The sequence below is a fragment of the Pleurodeles waltl genome, chromosome 12 (genome assembly GCF_031143425.1).
Source record: "Pleurodeles waltl isolate 20211129_DDA chromosome 12, aPleWal1.hap1.20221129, whole genome shotgun sequence".
Lineage (NCBI taxonomy): Eukaryota > Metazoa > Chordata > Amphibia > Caudata > Salamandridae > Pleurodeles > Pleurodeles waltl.
The window spans coordinates 1,347,640-1,362,417 of record NC_090451.1 but is presented as its reverse complement, the minus strand read 5'-3'; the positions used below and the strand labels follow the sequence as shown (position 1 = coordinate 1,362,417).

The 14,778-nt window shown below is 39.5% G+C and overlaps 4 non-coding genes across 4 annotated transcripts; all 4 read right to left on the bottom strand.

Moving 5' to 3' along the window:
- Nucleotides 1-3,770: 3,770 nt before the first annotated feature.
- On the bottom strand, nt 3,771-3,852 carry TRNAL-AAG (transfer RNA leucine (anticodon AAG)). The gene has a single exon. It is a non-coding gene; the product is annotated as a tRNA-Leu (tRNA).
- Nucleotides 3,853-4,357: 505 nt separating this feature from the next.
- On the bottom strand, nt 4,358-4,439 carry TRNAS-GCU (transfer RNA serine (anticodon GCU)). Its single transcript has one exon. It is a non-coding gene; the product is annotated as a tRNA-Ser (tRNA).
- A 5,240-nt stretch (nt 4,440-9,679) lies between these two features.
- Nucleotides 9,680-9,761, bottom strand: TRNAS-GCU (transfer RNA serine (anticodon GCU)). The gene has a single exon. It is a non-coding gene; the product is annotated as a tRNA-Ser (tRNA).
- A 4,654-nt stretch (nt 9,762-14,415) lies between these two features.
- TRNAL-AAG (transfer RNA leucine (anticodon AAG)) lies at nt 14,416-14,497 on the bottom strand. Its single transcript has one exon. It is a non-coding gene; the product is annotated as a tRNA-Leu (tRNA).
- Between the last annotated feature and the right edge of the window lie 281 nt (nt 14,498-14,778).

Below are 14,778 nucleotides of genomic sequence, written 5' to 3'. Positions count from 1 at the left end.
CTTTAATGAGAGTCAATAAAGTGAACACACCATGATCTTTCAGTCATGAATAACCACACCAATTTAGTTAAGTGTTAGGATATTTATTTCCCTACTGGTTACAATCTAAAGTCATTTCTGTTAATCTCATCAGCAATTCATCTCATTAGTAACTCTTCAGATTTGCAATTAGAAACGCAATTAATCAATGCATAGAGAATATTCACTCAGTATTAACACATAATTATTAAGAAGCAACTTAGCAAAGTCTCAGTAGTGCATGGTTCAACAAAGCAAGAACTCAGTCATTTGTCTATTTGCGTCAGATTTTAGTGAACACCTTAAATAACCTCGTATTAGCATCAGCATGTTGGGCTTCATGCAAAACAATTTAGCAAACACAAATTTGGAAAACATCTAACTATGGCCTCTATCAAAGAGCAGTTGGTACCTAGAAAGAAAAGGCAGACAGACAATTACAATTTTCATCAGATAGTTACCAATCCAACGGATCAGCAAACAGCGTCAGTCTTCGTCCTCGGGACATCAGTCGTTTGCATCATCAGCAAAGAAAGGACAGGGCAAAGTATCAGTATGGCATAGCTAAGGAACAAGAACTTCCCTCATATAGAGGAGAAATAAGTATCAGGTAAGGAATAAGTAAAGGGTGGTTTAGAGTAACAGGGCGAACAAACGGCAAAGTCTCAAACTAAATGGCCTAAATGGCTCAGTAGAATGGCAAAGAATGGCTTGGAGTGGAATGTCCAATAAATGCCTGATTTCTCCTCGGGTCATGTTGTTAAATCAAAGCTGTCTAATTTACTCCTAATTCCTCAATGGATAATCATTGGTGCATCGCCATCTCTGTCCAATAATCTTCACCAGAGTTTTACACAAACCAAAGTTCTCATGTCGTTGATTGGCCCATGTTATTGACGTTTTCATCGGTTGGAATGACAGGTAAGAAAAGTTACATTTTACGCTACAGTCAGTAGTTCCATTGTTTTCTCCTACTCCAGGCAGCATTGCACCTGTTACAAATTACACTGTTGCATTCAGCAAGAATGTCTCCTTGAGCAAGTAGGGTCCCATGAGAAAGAATTTACTACAGCTACACACATCTCTAGCTTCTGGGAAAGTACAGTTTCATGTCCTTCAGGAAAATAGCACATTGCACGTTAGAAAAAGACAGTTTAATATGAGACCAGGCAGCTAGGCACAGACCTTCGCTAAACTAAGGCCTACTGCTTAATGAACAAACTCCTAATAAATAACTCCAAATTTGATATGTTAATTCAAATTAAAAACATTAGTACATAATTAACTCAGCATTAATAACTTTCATTAGTCTTCGTATACATTGGTAGCCAATCCCCGTGGGCACATTTCAAACGTGTGCATTATTTCTACGTTAACACATTTTTTATGCAGCTTCATTACACAATATATTGTAAGCTTTTCATGTTAATATTCATTTTAAAAGACACACTCCAGCAATCCCTCCTCTGATGACTCTTGTCATCACACAAATCTTCCCTACTAATTTTACATACTAAAATTCCCTCATATCAATCTCTTCCCTTCTTGGTTTCCCCTTTGATCTTGCCCTGAATAATTTTTCCCTTTGTTTTTCTTCCCTCCTCCTATTATTTTTCGCCATCTTCAATTTTATTCTTTTACTAATTTTACATGCCACCCATGATCCAAATAAGCAATCTATAACAATCATTATCCCCTGTATTATTTTAGACAATATCCCATGCCAAATGTTACTAATCCAATTTCCCACTGAAGCAAATCCTTTCCCAACCTTTTTCCAAACACCTGGTTCTTTCAAATCCTTCAAGTCCGTACTATCCCTAGTCAAGTTAGTAAGCATACTTCTAATCTCTTTACTATTATCTGGTATGTAAGCGCAACAATTACACCCATTGAGCAATCTACAAACTCTGCCATTTTTCACTAAAAGAATGTCTAAAGCAAGCCTGATTTGAAGAGTCATAGCCCCCTCCGCAGCAAGTTCAGTATGCATCAGGAGTATAGCCCCAGAAAAGTTTGTCAGCATGTTATCCTCAATAGTAGACAACTTTTGAATCTTTATGGAGTTCATAATAACTCCCACTGAAGAAATTATCGTCCCAAATATGTCTCCTACTACACCAGCAGCAGTCTCTTTCTTATGTCTAGTACGATGTAATTCAGACAATTTTGGTAACCTTTTCAAATCGTCAAGTTGATATATCTTTGGGAAAACTATCCCCAAATAACATGTCCCATACTATCCCTTTGGAAGATGGTAATAAGCATTAAGTCCACATATGTAATAAATCCCGGGGATTGCTGGATCCTGTCCATTTAACATGAACGTCCATTTACTCTGAAACAAAAACACACGCTTACATTCACTCATTCCCACAAACACATTGTAATAGTATGATTTGGTCTTGGATATGCAAAGCTTTCCTACATGTAGTGCGTCTAAAGCTAACTTCCCTTGTTCTCTAATTGCACTATAACCGTCACTACTAGCAAAGGCCCGTTGCTGTAATCCTTTCTCTAGTTTACCCTTCAATGCCCTTCTTCTCTCTTCCCTGTAATCTAAAAAGCTTTTCTCTACAGGTGTAAGCAAACATGTCAAATTATTGTGGTGTGCATAAGATGTACTAATTGTTAATGTCGCCTGAAAGAATCCTTTAACTAACTTTATGCTATAGTACTTAGCTACCCCACTCACATCCTCTATGATAGGCACATTAGAAAACACAAGATCATGATTTGAGTAAAAATACTGAATCTCTTCCTGGTTATAGAATCTTGTTAGTAACAGACTACAACGTATCCCATATGTTAATGACAGTCTATGATAGGTAACCCCCTCTTGTACCGAAACAGGTATCTCTGTACACACAAAACAATCTTTTGCATCCATTGTGTCAACATACTCACTCAGCAAGCGATAGAACACATCAGTGGATAGTTCCCCTTTCGAGTTAGTTCCCTCATGCAAGTATCTTGTATCCAGCTCAAACCTCTCCCAGGCTGTTAGTGCAGTGGTAGTCTCAGGAATTGTAGCATTGTTAGTCCCACTTTTATCCATTAGTGTCATACTCACAACCACAACCCTAATGAATATTTATTACATGAACCTTTTTTGCAAAAGTATTTGGTTCTAGTAAACTTAAAGTGTTGGGATTCAAGCCCACGGCTCCAGAGAGACTGGAGCCTAAATCTAGCCAGTTTAGCCTGCTCAGCCACGCTACCTCACATCTACAAGCTCACAACTATAGTAACTTGGCCAAACACTGTGGACACCTGCTGTGGTGACCTGGCTATGCAGGGTAACGCAGCATTCACCGACAGTTGAGCGAGTTACAGGTGAAAAGCAAAGTATAATAACTGTCTGCATATAATATATGTCTTTCCTTATTTATTCTTCTTCCCCATTGTATGTTTGCTCTCTGCTTTGAAAACGCGAGCTGTCATCACTGCAAGGAAACGTATCACACAGCGTTCTACTGTTTACACTCACTGAACTTTCAGCATCACAGTGACCCCTCTCGTCGCCTCTATAGTTAGACTTCAAGACAGCTGGTTTGTTTACCGATACAATTCATGTCACCTTAGGTTGTGGTTTTTTAAAATAAGAAGGCTTGGTCCCGCTGTCTGGCTACCCTTATATAAATACGGCACCACTTTACATAGTCTCACCTCTCGCTATGTGGATCGTAGGTGCAGAAGGCAGAGAGTGAGACACTGATGCAGACAAAATACGTTTGTGAGTTGAAAAATACTGGCAGTGGTGGGATTCGAACCCACGCCTCCAAAGAGACTGGAGCCTTAATCCAGCGCCTTAGACCGCTCAGCCACACTACCCTGAGCAAACCTGTTTCTGTAAGCTTTCTGAAGTGAGATGTTCTGTTGTATAGGGGAGTTGGAGAATAAGGGTGAATAGCCTGTGAAGTGATCCTAGGAAAGTCAACGCCAACAGCAGCAGGCACGTGATACATTCAGTAGGTCAGGATTGGTCCCGGGCCATGGGAGGTGTCAGGGAGAGCCAGTCCTGAGAGTCCGTAGGAAGACAACCCTTACATTGGCGTCCCGCACGCACTGCTTCTCTTTCTTTAAGGATAAGGAATCAAACTATCTACGTCCCTCAACTTACCAACCCTCCGCCTCAGGAAAGATTTTGTGATTCATGAGCAGAACCCGGCTGGCGCTGTTTACAGTAATGCCTAAGCACAGTACTCAACTGAGCGGTGTTTCCAAACTGAGCCGTTGTACTGCCGGAAATACCATGGGATATGTCATTTAACTTTCACATAAAATAGGGTTAATCCAGCTCTACCACATACTAAAATCTAAGGACGGAACAATAAACGGACAAGGATGGGATTCGAACCCACGCGTGCAGAGCACAATGGATTAGCAGTCCATCGCCTTAACCACTCGGCCACCTCATCTTCAAAACACCATGTTTCAGGAGTACAAAATATGGTAGCCAAAATGTGTTCTATTAGGTGATAGTTGTCTAAATATAATAAAGAGCATATATTTACAGATTGTTATGGTAACTTGTTGTCTTCAGCTTTGCTCTATACGACCTTGTTGTCCATCCCTACTTCAGCTTGAATTTATATGTTAAATGTAATGTAATCATGAAAATTACACTTTCCAAACGTGTTCTATCCGTATGTGATGTACTATCACACTACCCTCAAATGAGCTAAGATTGCTTTAATTCAGTTGTACATGGATTTAAATTGCAATATCATACAAATATTGTACTGGTATGGCGCTTTCGAGTCTCTAGGTGTCAGTTATTGGTGGTGTGCTTACATGTCAACATTAGGCAGCAAATAGTACACAATTAAGGAAAACTGCCTTCCCATTTAATGTGCATTGTTCTGCAAAAAGTTTTAAGAAGGAGAAAGTAAAACTTAGTTTATAAAACCACCTAAACTGGGAGTATTGCCGCTACAGCTATGACACTTCAGTTTAAAAACGTACGTGCATCAACAAGAAATATTTTTGCGCTAAATAAATTGCTGTCCAACTACTCACGTAATGCATAAAACTGAGGCAGTCGTAATTACAATACATTGAAGTAATATTTTGGTAGTTTTTGTTGACGATGACTCCGCAGCAAGCGATCAGATTACTTTTTATTAGTGAAGGCGCGTCAGAGCCTTGATAAGTAAACTTACAAGGAGACACGCCTAGGTCGATGAACCTTTTAGACCAGGTTCGGGGACTTCCCAGTACGAGATGTCTTTTGGCATCACAAATCAATAGATCAATATCTCAACAACAATCGCAATAACTAATCAGCATGCTAATCAATAACCTTTAATGAGAGTCAATAAAGTGAACACACCATGATATTTCAGTCATGAATAACCACACCAATTTAGTTAAGTGTTAGGATATTTATTTCCCTCCTGGTTACAATCTAAAGTCATTTCTGTTAATCTCATCAAGAATTCATCTCATTAGTAACTCTTCAGATTTGCAATTAGAAACGCAATTAATCAATGGATAGAGAATATTCACTCAGTATTAACACATAATTATTAAGAAGCAACTTAGCAAAGTCTCAGTAGTGCATGGTTCAACAAAGCAAGAACTCAGTCATTTGTCTATTTGCGTCAGATTTTAGTGAACACCTTAAATAACCTTGTATTAGCATCAGCATGTTGGGCTTCATGCAAAACAATTTAGCAAACACAAATTTGGAAAACATCTAACTATGGCCTCTATCAAAGAGCAGTTGGTACCTAGAAAGAAAAGGCAAACAGACAATTACAATTTTCATCAGATAGTTACCCATCCAACGGATCAGCAAACAGCGTCAGTCTTCGTCCTCGGGACATCAGTCGTTTGCCTCATCAGCAAAGAAAGGACAGGGCAAAGTATCAGTATGGCATAGCTAAGGAACAAGAACTTCCCTCATATAGAGGAGAAGTAAGTATCAGGTAAGGAATAAGTAAAGGGTGGTTTAGAGTAACAGGGCGAACAAACGGAAAAGTCTCAAACTAAATGGCCTAAATGGCTCAGTAGAATGGCAAAGAATGGCTTGGAGTGGAATGTCCAATAAATGCCTGATTTCTCCTCGGGTCATGTGGTTAAATCAAAGCTGTCTAATTTACTCCTAATTCCTCAATGGATAATCATTGGTGCATCGCCATCTCTGTCCAATAATCTTCACCAGAGTTTTACACAAACCACAGTTCTCATGTCGTTGATTGGCCCATGTTATTGACGTTTTCATCGGTTGGAATGACAGGTAAGAAAAGTTAAATTTTACGCTACAGTCAGTAGTTCCATTGTTTTCTCCTACTCCAGGCAGCCTTGCACCTGTTACAAATTACACTGTTGCATTCAGCAAGAATGTCTCCTTGAGCAAGTAGGGTCCCATGAGAAAGAATTTACTACAGCTACACACATCTCTAGCTTCTGGGAAAGTACAGTTTCATGTCCTTCAGGAAAATAGCACATTGTACGTTAGAAAAAGACAGTTTGATATGAGACCAGGCAGCTAGGCACAGACCTTCGCTAAACTAAGGCCTACTGCTTAATGAACAAACTCCTAATACATAACTCCAATTTTGATACGTTAATACAAATTAAAAACATTAGTACATAATTAATTCAGCATTAATAACTTTCATTAGTCTTCGTATACATTGGTAGCCACTCCCCGTGGGCACATTTCAAACGTGTGCATTATTTCTACGTTGACACATTTTTTATGTAGCTTCATTACACAATATATTGTAAGCTTTTCAAGTTAATATTAATTTTAAAAGACACACTCCAGCAATCCCTCCTCTGATGACTCTTGTCATCACACAAATCTTCCCTACTAATTTTACGTACTAAAATTCCCTCATATCAATCTCTTCCCTTCTTGGTTTCCCCTTTGATCTTGCCCTGAATAATTTTTCCCTTTGTTTTAATTCCCTCCTCCTATTATTTTTCGCCATCTTCAATTTTATTCTTTTACTAATTTTACATGCCACCCATGATCCAAATAAGCAATCTATAACAATCAATATCCCCGGTATTATTTTAGACAATATCCCATGCCAAATGTTACTAATCCATTTTCCCACTGAAGCAAATCCTTTCCCAACCTTTTTCCAAACACCTGGTTCTTTCAAATCCTTCAAGTCCGTACTATCCCTAGTCAAGTTAGTAAGCATACTTCTAATCTCATTACTATTATCTGGTATGTAAGCGCAACAATTACACCCATTGAGCAATCTACAAACTCTGCCATTTTTCACTAAAAGAATGTCTAAAGCAAGCCTGTTTTGAAGAGTCATAGCCCCCTCCGCAGCAAGTTCAGTATCCATCAGGAGTATAGCCCCTGAAAAGTTTGTCAGCATGTTATCCTCAATAGTAGACAACTTTTGAATCTTTATGGAGTTCATAATAACTCCCACTGAAGAAATTATCGTCCCAAATATGTCTCCTACTACACCAGCAGCAGTCTCTTTCTTATGTCTAGTACGATGTAATTCAGACAATTTTGGTAACCTTTTCAAATCGTCAAGTTGATATATCTTTGGGAAAACTATCCCCAAATAACATTTCCCATACTATCCCTTTGGAAGACGGTAATAAGCATTAAGTCCACATATATAATAAATCCCGGGGATTGCTGGATCCTGTCCATTTAACATGAACGTCCATTTACTCTGAAACAAAAACACACGCTTACATTCACTCATTCCCACAAACACATTGTCATAGTATGATTTGGTCTTGGATATGCAAAGCTTTCCTACATGTAGTGCGTCTAAAGCTAACTTCCCTTGTTCTCTAATTGCACTATAACCGTCACTACTAGCAAAGGCCCGTTGCTGTAATCCTTTCTCTAGTTTACCCTTCAATGCCCTTCTTCTCTCTTCCGTATGATCTAAAAAGCTTTTCTCTACAGGTGTAAGCAAACATGTCAAATTATTGTGGTGTGCATAAGATGTACTAATTGTTAATGTCGCCTGAAAGAATCCTTTAACTAACTTTATGCTATAGTACTTAGCTACCCCACTCACATCCTCTATGATAGGCACATTAGAAAACACAAGATCATGATTTGAGTAAAAATATTGAATCTCTTCCTGGTTATAGAATCTTGTTAGTGACAGACTACAACGTATTCCATATGTTAATGACAGTCTATGATAGGTAACCCCCTCTTGTACCGAAACAGGAATCTGTGTACACACAAAACAATCTTTTGCATCCATTGTGTCAACATACTCACTCAGCAAGCAATAGAAAACATCAGTGGATAGTTCCCCTTTCGAGTTAGTTCCCTCATGCAAGTATCTTGTATGCAGCTCAAACCTCTCCCAGGCTGTTAGTGCAGTGGTAGTCTCAGGAATTGTAGCATTGTTTGTCCCACTTTTATTCATTAGTGTCATACTCACAACCACGACCCTAATGAATATTTATTACATCAACCTTTTTTGCAAAAGTATTTGGTTCAAGTAAACTTAAAGTGTTGGAATTCAAGCCCACGGCTCCAGAGAGACTGGAGCCTAAATCTAGCCAGTTTAGCCTGCTCAGCCACGCTACCTCACATCTACAAGCTCACAACTATAGTAACTTGGCCAAACACTGTGGACACCCGCTGTGGTGACCTGGCTATGCTGGGTAACGCAGCATTCACCGACAGTTGAGCGAGTTACAGGTGAAAAGCAAAGTATAATAACTGTCTGCATATAATATATGTCTTTCCGTATTTATTCTTCTTCCCCATTGTATGTTTGCTCTCTGCTTTAGAAACGCGAGCTGTCATCACTGCAAGGAAACGTATCACACAGCGTTCTACTGTTTACACTCACTGAACTTTCAGCATCACAGTGACCCCTCTCGTCGCCTCTATAGTTAGACTTCAAGACAGCTGGTTTGTTTACCGATTCAATTCTTGTCACCTTAGGTTGTGTTTTTTTAAAATAAGAAGGCTCGGTCCACTGTCTGGCTACCCTTATATATATACGTCACCACTTTACATAGTCTCACCTCTCGCTATGTGGATCGTAGGTGCAGAAGGCAGAGAGTGAGACACTGATGCAGACAAAATACGTTTGTGAGTTGAAAAATACTGGCAGCAGTGGGATTCGAACACACGCCTCCAAAGAGACTGGAGCCTTAATCTAGCACCTTAGACCGCTCGACCACACTACCCTGTGCAAACCTGTTTCTGTAAGCTTTCTGAAGTGAGATGTTCTGTTGTATAGGGGAGTTGGAGAATAAGGGTGTATAGCCTGTGAAGTGATCCTAGGAAAGTCAACGCCAACAACAGCAGGCACGTGATACATTCAGTAGGTCAGGATTGGCCCCGGGCCATGGGAGGTGTCAGGGAGCGCCAGTCCTGAGAGTCCGTAGGAAGACAACCCTTACATTGGCGTCCCGCACGCGCTGCTTCTCTTTCTTTAAGGATAAGGAATCAAACTATCTACGTCCCTCAACTTACCAACCCTCCGCCTCAGGAAAGATTTTGTGATTCATGAGCAGAACCCGGCTGACGCTGTTTACAGTAAGGCCTAAGCATAGTACTCAACTGAGCGGTGTTTCCAAACTGATCCGTTGTACTGCCGGAAATACCATGGGATATGTCATTTAACTTTCACATAAAATAGGGTTTACCCAGCCCTACCACATACTAAAAACTAAAGACGGAACAATAAACCGACAAGGATGGGATTCGAACCCACGTGTGCAGAGCACAATGGATTAGCAGTCCATCGCCTTAACCACTCGGCCACCTCGTCTTCAAAACACCATGTTTCAGGAGTACAAAATATGTTAGCCAAAATGTGTTCTATTAGGTGATAGTTGTCTAAACATAATAAAGAGCATACATTTACAGATTGTTATGGTAACTAGTTGTCTTCAGCTTTGCTCTATACGACCTTGTTGTCCATCCCTACTTCAGCTTGAATTTATATGTTAAATGTAATGTAATCATGAAAATTACACTTTCCAAACGTGTTCTATCCATATGTGATGTACTATCACACTACCCTCAAATGAGCTAAGATTGCTTTAATTCAGTTGTACGTGGATTTAAAGTGCAATATCATACAAATATTGTACTGGTATGGCGCTTTCGAGTCTCTAGGTGTCAGTTATTGGTGGTGTGCTTAAATGTCAACATTAGGCAGCAAATAGTACACAATTAAGGAAAACTGCCTTCCCATTTAATGTGCATTGTTCTGCAAAAAGTTTTAAGTAGGAGAAAGTAAAACTTAGTTTATAAAACCACCTAAACTGGGAGTATTGCCGCTACAGCTATGACACTTCAGTTTAAAAACGTACGTGCATCAACAAGAAATATTTTTGCGCTAAATAAATTGCTGTCCGACTACTCACGTAATGCATAAAACTGAGGCAGTCGTAATTACAATACATTGAAGTCATATTTTGGTAGTTTTTGTTGACGATGACTCCGCAGCAAGCGATCAGATTACTTTTTATTAGTGAAGGCGCGTCAGAGCCTTGATAAGTAAACTTACAAGAAGACACGCCTAGGTCGATGAACCTTTTAGACCTGGTTCGGGGACTTCCCAGTACGAGATGTCTTTTGGCATCACAAATCAATAGATCAATATCTCAACAACAATCGCAATAACTAATCAGCATGCTAATCAATAACCTTTAATGAGAGTCAATAAAGTGAACACACCATGATCTTTCAGTCATGAATAACCACACCAATTTAGTTAAGTGTTAGGATATTTATTTCCCTACTGGTTACAATCTAAAGTCATTTCTGTTAATCTCATCAGCAATTCATCTCATTAGTAACTCTTCAGATTTGCAATTAGAAACGCAATTCATCAATGCATAGAGAATATTCACTCAGTATTAACACATAATTATTAAGAAGCAACTCAGCAAAGTCTCAGTAGTGCATGGTTCAACAAAGCAAGAACTTAGTCATTTGTCTATTTGCGTCAGATTTTAGTGAACACCTTAAATAACCTCCTATTAGCATCAGCATGTTGGGCTTCATGCAAAACAATTTAGCAAATACAAATTTGGAAAACATCTAACTATGGCCTCTATCAAAGAGCAGTTGGTACCTAGAAAGAAAAGGCAAAGAGACAATTACAATTTTCATCAGATAGTTACCCATCCAACGGATCAGCAAACAGCGTCAGTCTTCGTCCTCGGGACATCAGTCGTTTGCATCAACAGCAAAGAAAGGACAGGGCAAAGTATCAGTATGGCATAGCTAAGGAACAAGAACTTCCCTCATATAGAGGAGAAGTAAGTATCAGGTAAGGAATAAGTAAAGGGTGGTTTAGAGTAACAGGGCGAACAAACGGCAAAGTCTCAAACGAAATGGCCTAAATGGCTCAGTAGAATGGCAAAGAATGGCTTGGAGTGGAATGTCCAATAAATGCCTGATTTCTCCTCGGGTCATGTGGTTAAATCAAAACTGTCTAATTTACTCCTAATTCCTCAATGGATAATCATTTTGCATCGCCATCTCTGTCCAATAATCTTCACCAGAGTTTTTACACAAACCACAGTTCTCATGTCGTTGATTGGCCCATGTTATTGACGTTTTCATTGGTTGGAATGTCAGGTAAGAAAAGTTACATTTTACGCTACAGTCAGTAGTTCCATTGTTTTCTCCTACTCCAGGCAGCCTTGCACCTGTTACAAATTACACTGTTGCATTCAGCAGGAATGTCTCCTTGAGCAAGTAGGGTCCCATGAGAAAGAATTTACTACAGCTACACACATCTCTAGCTTCTGGGAAAGTAGAGTTTCATGTCCTTCAGGAATATAGCACATTGCACGTTAGAAAAAGACAGTTTAATATGAGACCAGGCAGCTAGGCACAGACCTTCGCTAAACTAAGGCCTACTGCTTAATGAACAAACTCCTAATACATAACTCCAATTTTGATACGTTAATACAAATTAAAAACATTAGTACATAATTAATTCAGCATTAATAACTTTCATTAGTCTTCGTATACATTGGTAGCCACTCCCCGTGGGCACATTTCAAACGTGTGCATTATTTCTACGTTAACACATTTTTTATGCAGCTTCATTACACAATATATTGTAAGCTTTTCATGTTAATATTAATTTTAAAAGACACACTCCAGCAATCCCTCCTCTGATGACTCTTGTCATCACACAAATCTTCCCTACTAATTTTACATACTAAAATTCCCTCATATCAATCTCTTCCCTTCTTGGTTTCCTCTTTGATCTTGCCCTGAATAATTTTTCCCTTTGTTTTTCTTCCCTCCTCCTATTATTTTTCGCCATCTTAAATTGTATTATTTTACTAATTTGACATGCCACCCATTATCCAAATAAGCAATCTATAACAATCAATATCCCCTGTATTATTTTAGACAATATCCCATGCCAAATGTTTCTAATCCAGTTTCCCACTGAAGCAAATCCTTTCCCAACCTTTTTCCAAACACCTGGTTCTTTCAAATCCTTCAAGTCCGTACTATCCCTAGTCAAGTTAGTAAGCATACTTCTAATCTCATTACTATTATCTGGTATGTAAGCGCAACAATTACACCCATTGATCAATCTACAAACTCTGCCATTTTTCACTAAAAGAATGTCTAAAGCAAGCCTGTTTTGAAGAGTCATAGCCACCTCCGCAGCAAGTTCAGTATCCATCAAGAGTATAGCCCCTGAAAAGTTTGTCAGCATGTTATCCTCAATAGTAGACAACTTTTGAATCTTTATGGAGTTCATAATAACTCCCACTGAAGAAATTATCGTCACAAATATGTCTCCTACTACACCAGCAGCAGTCTCTTTCTTATGTCTAGTACAATGTAATTCAGACAATTTTGGTAACCTTTTCAAATCGTCAAGTTGATATATCTTTGGGAAAACTATCCCCAAATAACATGTCTCATACTATCCCTTTGGAAGACGGTAATAAGCATTAAGTCCACATATATAATAAATCCCGGGGATTGCTGGATCCTGTCCATTTAACATGAATGTCCATTTACTCTGAAACAAAAACACACGCTTACATTCACTCATTCCCATAAACACATTGTCATAGTATGATTTGGTCTTGGATATGCAAAGCTTTCCTACATGTAGTGCGTCTAAAGCTAACTTCCCTTGTTCTCTAATTGCACTATAACCGTCACTACTAGCAAAGGCCTGTTGCTGTAATCCTTTCTCTAGTTTATCCTTCAATGCCCTTCTTCTCTCTTCCGTGTGATCTAAAAAGCTTTTCTCTACAGGTGTAAGCAAACATGTCAAATTATTGTGGTGTGCATAAGATGTACTAATTGTTAATGTCGCCTGAAAGAATCCTTTAACTAACTTTATGCTATAGTACTTAGCTACCCCACTCACATCCTCTATGATAGGCACATTAGAAAACACAAGATCCTGATTTGAGTAAAAATATTGAATCTCTTCCTGGTTATAGAATCTTGTTAGTAACAGACTACAACTTATCCCATATGTTAATGACAGTCTATGATAGGTAACCCCCTCTTGTACCGAAACAGGAATCTGTGTACACACAAAACAATCTTTTGCATCCATTGTGTCAACTCACTCACTCAGCAAGCGATAGAAAACATTAGTGGATAGTTCTCCTTTCGAGTTAGATCCCTCATGCAAGTATCTTGTATCCAGCTCAAACCTCTCCCAGGCTGTTAGTGCAGTGGTAGTCTCAGGAATTGTAGCATTGTTAGTCCCACTTTTATCCATTAGTGTCATACTCACAACCACGACCCTAATGAATATTTATTACATCAACCTATTTTGCAAAAGTATTTGGTTCAAGTAAACTTGAAGTGTTTTGATTCAAGCCCACGGCTCCAGAGAGACTGGAGCCTAAATCTAGCCAGTTTAGCCTGCTCAGCCACGCTACCTCACATCTACAAGCTCACAACTATAGTAACTTGGCCAAACACTGTGGACACCCGCTGTGGTGACCTGGCTATGCAGGGTAACGCAGCATTCACCGACAGTTGAGCGAGTTACAAGTGAAAAGCAAAGTATTATAACTGTCTGCATATAATATATGTCTTTCCTTATTTATTCTTCTTCCCCATTGTATGTTTGCTCTCTGCTTTAGAAACGCGAGCTGTCATCATTGCAAGGAAACGTATCATACAGCGTTCTACTGTTTACACTCACTGAACTTTCAGCATCACAGTGACCCCTCTCGTCGCCTCTATAGTTAGACTTCAAGAAAGCTGGTTTGTTTACCGATACAATTCTTGTCACCTTAGGTTGTGGTTTTTTAAAATAAGAAGGCTCGGTCCCACTGTCTGGCTACCCTTATATATATACGTCACCACTGTACATAGTCTCACCTCTCGCTATGTGGATCGTAGGTGCAGAAGGCAGAGAGTGAGACACTGATGCAGACAAAATACGTTTGTGAGTTGAAAAATACTGGCAGTGGTGGGATTCGAACCCACGCCTCCAAAGAGACTGGAGCCTTAATCCAGCGCCTTAGACCGCTCGGCCACACTACCCTGTGCAAACCTGTTTCTGTAAGCTTTCTGAAGTGAGATGTTCTGTTGTATAGGGGAGTTGGAGAATAAGGGTGTATAGCCTGTGAAGTGATCCTAGGAAAGTCAACGCCAACCGCAGCAGGCACGTGATACATTCAGTAGGTCAGGATTGGCCCCGGGCCATGGGAGGTGTCAGGGAGCGCCAGTCCTGAGAGTCCGTAGGAAGACAACCCTTACATTGGCGTCCCGCACGCGCTGCTTCTCTTTCTTTAAGGATAAGGAATCAAACTATCTACGTCCCT